Raw genomic sequence first — 6,972 nt, 5'->3', positions numbered from 1 at the left:
GGTTCAGTCTAATAAAAAAACAAAGTGACAGGAGGAATTTTTGTGGAAACTTAGGTTATGTAGTTGAGACATTTCTTTTGATCCAAATTAACACAGGGACCAAAACAGAAGGGATTTTGGATATCGGCCATGCTTGGTGACATCCTCTCTATTTTCTTCAACTATTATTTAATTCTTTTAGAGCTATTTATCTTTTATAAACTTAGCCAGTCTCATCACTTCCCATTAGGCTGTCAGTTTCCTAAGGAAAGAGGACATTTTTATTCTTCTTTTAAAACTCTAGTATAGCACTTTGCCCAATGTTAGAAGACAAAAGTTATTTGAGGAGTAATGACTTTTGGCAGGCACCTGAGAGGACAGAGGTTCAGAGAACAGACAAAAAGTAGGGAAATTACAAGCGAAAATTGTGTTAGAGATCAAGTAAGTGAAGCCGCTCATAATTTTGCCTTGGGTAGACCTTGGGCTCACTCTATCCCTCTAGAAATTGGGGCACATTAGGTCATCAAAATTGCCTCATTTCCAAAGCCTTTTTACAGGTGATGTAGAAGCAATCAAATGTAATTCACAAATTGGAATTTGACCCAAAGGTGGAATTAATTGCTTGCTCAATTATATACCAGATATTTAGCATCTATGATCCCATATTGAATTCTCAAACATCCGATGAAGTGATTATTACTGTTGGTTCTATTCTACAGATGAAGAAAAGGAAGCATGGAGAGAATTGTCCCAAAGTAAACAGGGGAACAAGGAAATTCCAGGCAGCCTGATTGAAAGACCCCGCACTCTCTCAACTCTCATTCTGTGCTCCATTCCTCCTAATATATAAGAATATTTAATATAAAAAATCTTTAATGCAGTCACAATAAATTTATGTTTGATAAGTGTAACTGCTTATCCTTTGACTCAGCCTGCTTTAGGCTCTTGTGTGCCATCTGTATAGAGAATGGAAAATTGCACTGTCCTGGGGTGTTGGGATCATCTTCTATTCAGAAGACCAAGTCTGTTACAGTAAAAAAAAAAAGGATAATTACAAGGAGAAAAGTTATGTTCCAAATACATATATAATCATACTGGTTAGTGTAATACAATATGAAATCTATGTCTTTCTATCTCTCTCTCTCTATATACACATATATATGTATGTATAATTGATTGCCATTTATAATCAATTACACCTGCAAAGTCTTGTCTTAGTGATAAGATTAGTATAAGTGTAAATAAAGAGAGAAATACCTTAAGATAGCCTTTATGAAAATTACAACAAGGGTTATACCCAAATGGGAAAGTTAGGTATAACAACTCTCTCTCCCAACATTGCGTTTAGTACTTTTAATGTAATGTGTCAAGAAATATGCAAAACATTTTCTTAAATTGATCCAATATACTAAAAATAAAAAAAAACACAGTTAAAACTAACCCAATTCAACATTTATTATTTGTTGGTTCAATATCAAAAATTCTAATATATGAGCTTTAATGATAAAAACAATTAATCAGCCAGGAGTTCATCATGGAAAAATGCTATGGTGATTGATCTCCATTTCAGAACTCTTAAAGCTCTCTCAGCTTAAAGCAGACAATTACTTCAAAGATACTGCATTATTATTTGCTCCTGGTGCAGCAGGCATCAACAACATAATTTACATACCTGAATATGCATTAAGTTCTCACTCAACATAGCATCTGAAAATTAATTTAACTCAATATGTTATAGTAAAAAAACTCTCTGAAATATGTGTTAAATATGAATAAACATTTTAGTAGAACCAACTTTGAGAAGTCTAATCAGGCATCATTATGCCTAAACAAAACATATAGCTTTTTACTTTACCAAATCAGTTTTTTTTACTAAAAAAGGGGAAGGGCTTAGGTATAGTCTGATGGATTTATCATACAGGTAGCCATTTAGAGATTAATGGCTTTAGTTTTTAGTTTGAAATGTCTATATCAAAGAAGTTAATTGGCTCATTGCCTCAATAATCATTTTACCTTGGGGAAGCTCTGTAGTTTTTGAGCGCTCTCAGATCCATGATATTAGTATATTTTCTTGCGAGTCTGATGGCCAGATGTAAAGTTCTCATTACTGTCATAAGAAGTTGAAGAATAATGTATTTGGTTGTATCTTTTTATTTGAATTCTTAGTTATACTTAATTAGATAAGGCACTGATTGTTTAGATCTCTTAGTTAATAATCGTTTTCCTGTTTCACTTTTAACAAAGAAAAAATTTTAAGATTGATGTTTATTTTATATACTTTATTTTATATTTGTATAAAAGATGTTCATATTTTATTATATTTATATTATATTTTTATGCAGCACACTTTAAATACAAGGTGTGCTCATATAGACAGGCCCTATGTAAAGAGAATACAGAGTCTCATTATGATTATATACTGGTATTATCATTGTGGTGATAAACATAGTTAGAGATTGCTACTCAGTATAAAAAACACCAAATAAATGAGTTGATATAGCATCATGTACTGCCTGGTGCTCCTACATGATGCACTGAAAAGTCTATACTGAGCAAGTCTTATATGTACAGAATTGGACTAAGAGTGAAATATAAGACAAAGAAGATGCTAACCCTAACTACGGCAAAAAAAAAAAAAGAACATTTAAAATAGCATTTCAAGTTTATAAAAAGCTTTCCATATATTACCTCATTTCATTTTTACTACGGTCTTAAAATTAGACAGGAAAGATAGCAGTATATGCATTTTGAGACGAAGTGCTTGTGCAGAAGGAGGTTGGACAGCTTGGCCATCATCACCAAGCTAACAGATGGCAGTGCTGGGGCTTGACCTTGGTGCTCTTAATTCCAGATGGAGAGAGATTTCTTTTGTTTTAGTTATCGTAACCTACATTGTATTAGACATGGACTGTTGCTGTAAGGATGTTTGATGATGTAGCACAAGAAGTAGCTCATACTTCTACTTAATGGAACATTACATTTTCATTTTTAACTCCAAGCAAGAAGGATCTCTTTCTAACAAAAAAGTAGTAGGAAGCTCGTCCAAATACAAAAGAATACAATGAAATTTCAAGCCTCATAAATAAAATGTAGCATCCCTTCCTTCCTTCCTCCCTTCCTTCCTTCTTTTCTTCCTCCCTTCCTCCCTTCTTTCCTTCCTTCCTTCATGCCTTCCTTTGTTTCTTCTCTGAAACATTATGTACTTCTCTTGGGGGTATAAAATAGTGCAGTCACTTTGGAGAACAGTATGGTAGTTTCCGAAATGTAAACATATAGTTACCGTATAATCAAAAATTCCACTTCTAGATATATATCAAAGATAAATGAAAACACAAGTCCATACAAAAACTTATAAACAAACATTAATAGCCACATTATTCATAGTAACCAAAAAGTGGAAACAACCCAAATATTCATCAACCGATAGGTGGATAAATAAAATCTGACATATCCATACAATGGGATATCATTCAGCCATGAAAAAGCATAAACTACTGACCCATGCTACATTATGGATGAATCACGAAATAGTATGCTAAGTAAAAGAAACCAGACTAAAGGACCACATATTGTATAATTCCATTTATATGAAATATTTAGAAAAGGCAAATTTATAGAGACAGAAAGTAGTTTGATTGTTGCTCAGGGCTGGGGAAGGGAGAGAATATGGAGAGATTAGATGACAGCTAAGGAGTCCATGTTTCTTTTTAGGGGAATGGATAGTCTAAAATTGATTGTGGTTATGGATACACAACTCTGTAAATACACTAAAAGCTACTGAATTGTACACTATAAATGGATAAATTATGTGGCATGTGAATTATACTCAATCAAACTGTTAAAAATTTTAAAAAGTTAGTTGATGAAGACAACATATGAAGAACTCCTTATAAAAATAACCATATAGGACAAAAGATAGAAGAAAGGAAGGAAGGAAGGAAGGAAGGAAGGAAGGAAGGAAGGAAGGAAGGACGGACTCCACACAGGATTTACTATATGCAGCTTGGGTGAAGCAGGCAAGGGAGTGGGAAAGAAGAAAACCACATGCTGAGATAATGTTAGTTTCCCATTTGGTGGTGGATTCAAGGGTGTTTATTACACTATTAAAACAAACAAAAATATTTTCTAAAAGATAGCTCTTTTCAATGAACAGTGATGATATTGGGCCACAAGCCAGGATTATGATTAATCCAGTTCTGTTGACTTAAGGTCCAGAAAATAAAATAACTCATGATTTGAAATGATAGAAGAAGGAGGAAAGCCTATGAAAACACATGAGGATGTAGGTGGCAGAATTTATAAAAGTAGATTTTTTTTCCACCTAAGTTTTCCATTAATGTTGGATTAATCAGTCACAATCAAAACATCAACAATCAGAACGGTAACCAAACAGTCACTTCATGGTAACTCTGAAGAGCAGTTCAATGGTGGAAGTATGAATTGAATGACACAGATTAATTAAATCTCTTAATATTCTCATTGGTAAAAGAAGATCATTGGACTGGATGATTTATGAAATCCACACTGGCTCTCGGATTTGATCAATCTGAGACATCTAAATGTCATCTCTTCTAGGAGGCTATTCCTTATTACTCGAGTGTCTTGACCACTATGATGAGCTGAGATGTTACCCAAGTAGTCTCCTATGCTGACTCTATGAAAATATCAACAAGTATGAAAAAACTTCATGTCCCAATAGAGTTGATAAACATTATGTTTTCAAAAGAAAATAATTTAGCCATGATGTGAGAATTTAGAGATAAACGTTTTTTTTCTTCCCTCTGTAATACTGGTCTATCAATAATAGTTACCTGACTAAATGAAGATGATAAAAGAAAACTGATAAACATTTCAGAAGGCTGCTATAGAAAATGAAGGTGGAACATGGACTAGAAAAATGAGGAGATAATTTTTTCTGTAATTACTGTTTGATATTAGCTTTTCCATCAACAATGATGAATTACAATTTTAAAAAAAGAATATATTATTGGAATATTGGGCTGCAGTACAGCTAAGATTAAAATTAACAGCTGGAGTGTTGGTGAGGTAGCTATGTTTCTTGGCACCAATCTTGTTATTCATTTAGGAATGTCATTTAAAAGGTTGTTAATTGGCAACTAATGGTGTACGGGCTCATTGCAATGAACACATCACCTCACATCATGATGAGTCTATGCCTCCAACTGAAGCTTCCATGTGGTCTAGTGACTTTATCCAGATATAAGAGGAGCCTGCTTCCTAACTGGGATCAAACCAAGTCTTTAAGACAAAAATATCATCAATAATTATAGAATATTAGAGTTAGAAAAAATTTGTCAAAAACTCTTCATTTTATAAATGAGAAAACTGGGGCCCAAGGTGGCTAAATAATTTCTACTTGATCATTTAATTTGAGATGGTCTAGGATTGCAAATATCCCAACTCTTTATTTGTTTTACATTTATTGCACAGAACATGACAGACCACTATAATTATTTGCCCCAATTCTGAATTCTTAAAGCTGTATTTCTAAACATTTGGTAATCAATTCTCCACCCCTAAATGCTGCATAAAACAATCCCTGAAAATGCTGAAACTAAACTTGCTTTTCCTACAGTATTGCCTGTCAAAGCAAAAATTGCAGGAGACAAACAGGGAAGAAAGAGTTTATTCAAGGCAGTTGCAGCTATTGCAATAGGAGAGAGAGAAACAGATAGACAGACAGTCAGACAGACACAGAGACAGAGACAGAGGCAGAGACAGAAACAAAAAGTTCAGAACTAAATCTGAGCTCAATCCCACTAAAACAAAGGGTGGTAGAGCTTTTAAAAGCTGGGGCAAGGGGATTGTAGGCAATGTGTGTTTGCTAACTGGCTTTGCCCAAAGGAAAAGTAAACTTTCTCCTGTCTCTCCTATCTTTATGACAGGAGGCAGTTTTACAGCTTGGTGCTGGAGGCCCATGGAAGCTAGGTTCCCATTCTCCACAGAGACTGATAGACAAGGTCATTCCTTTCCTTGTTAATTATGTTTCAAAGGGATAACTCCCAGGTTCTTCATAAAGATAATCCTGGGTTTTAAAACTAGCAAGTGGCTTCTGAAAATATTTTTATCTCAAAAGGGCAGAGAGTTTATAGTTTTAAATTTTTAAAAGTAAATATTCCGAGAAGAGGGAGACAGAGGAACCTCTGTGGTTAGACCAACTGGATACTGGAATGAGAGGCAGCTCAGGGGCACAGAGGCAGGAAGAAGCCTGTCCACAGTTTAAACCGAGGGCAACTTCAGGGCGATCTTGGTCATGCCCAAGGATGGCTTTTCAAAGTAAGCTGATGTCATTGTTTATAATGCTAATTACATCAGAATCATCCACAGTCACATAATCAGCCAAAGTGATTTGAAGCATGAACAGAACTGCACTACCCTGTAAAGACTTGGGAATCAATTTAGGGTTTAGACAGTTGGAAGATTCTATGTTCTCTTCTCATGTGAAGAGCCAGCCATTCTCTGTGTATCTCGTGGGGAAAGACACAGGATGAGTGTGTTAATTCTTCTCTCATCTCATCATTTCAAATCTATAAATTTACATATCCCGATTCCAGATTATTTTCGGGGGGGGTCATTATTTATTTATGACAAACATTCCACATCTATGATCGTCTCCAGCCTCAAAAGTTCTTTTAGACGCTGCTGTCCGCCTTGGCCGGAGAACGGAATCATCTGACTTCCCCATTGAGCGAATGGCCCCTCAGACAGCCTAAGTTTTAAGCAGGCCATTGACCCTGCCTGTGACCTTGTGGACCTCGGCCACGTTCTTCTGGCCGGATGCGTGGTCTCGGCGCAGATGATGGGGTTGCTGGCGGAGCACGTCCGCGGCACGTACAGGTCCAGCGACTTGCTGGCGTGGTCCTGCACGCTGAGGGCGCGCCTGGCGGCACCACAAGGAGAGTGCAGAAAAGCAGAATAATTTTTGTTTACCACTTCAGGTCCCCAAATTTATTTTCCTCACCTCAACATCAT

General features: G+C 35.7%; 1 pseudogene; it reads right to left on the bottom strand.

The window, feature by feature from the left end:
- Positions 1 to 6,620: 6,620 nt before the first annotated feature.
- LOC123617138 (small ribosomal subunit protein eS21 pseudogene) lies at positions 6,621 to 6,972 on the bottom strand (annotated as a pseudogene).

This window comes from Camelus bactrianus, chromosome 5 (genome assembly GCF_048773025.1).
Source record: "Camelus bactrianus isolate YW-2024 breed Bactrian camel chromosome 5, ASM4877302v1, whole genome shotgun sequence".
In the NCBI taxonomy this organism is placed as follows: domain Eukaryota; kingdom Metazoa; phylum Chordata; class Mammalia; order Artiodactyla; family Camelidae; genus Camelus; species Camelus bactrianus.
This window is presented reverse-complemented; position numbering and strand designations above follow the sequence as displayed.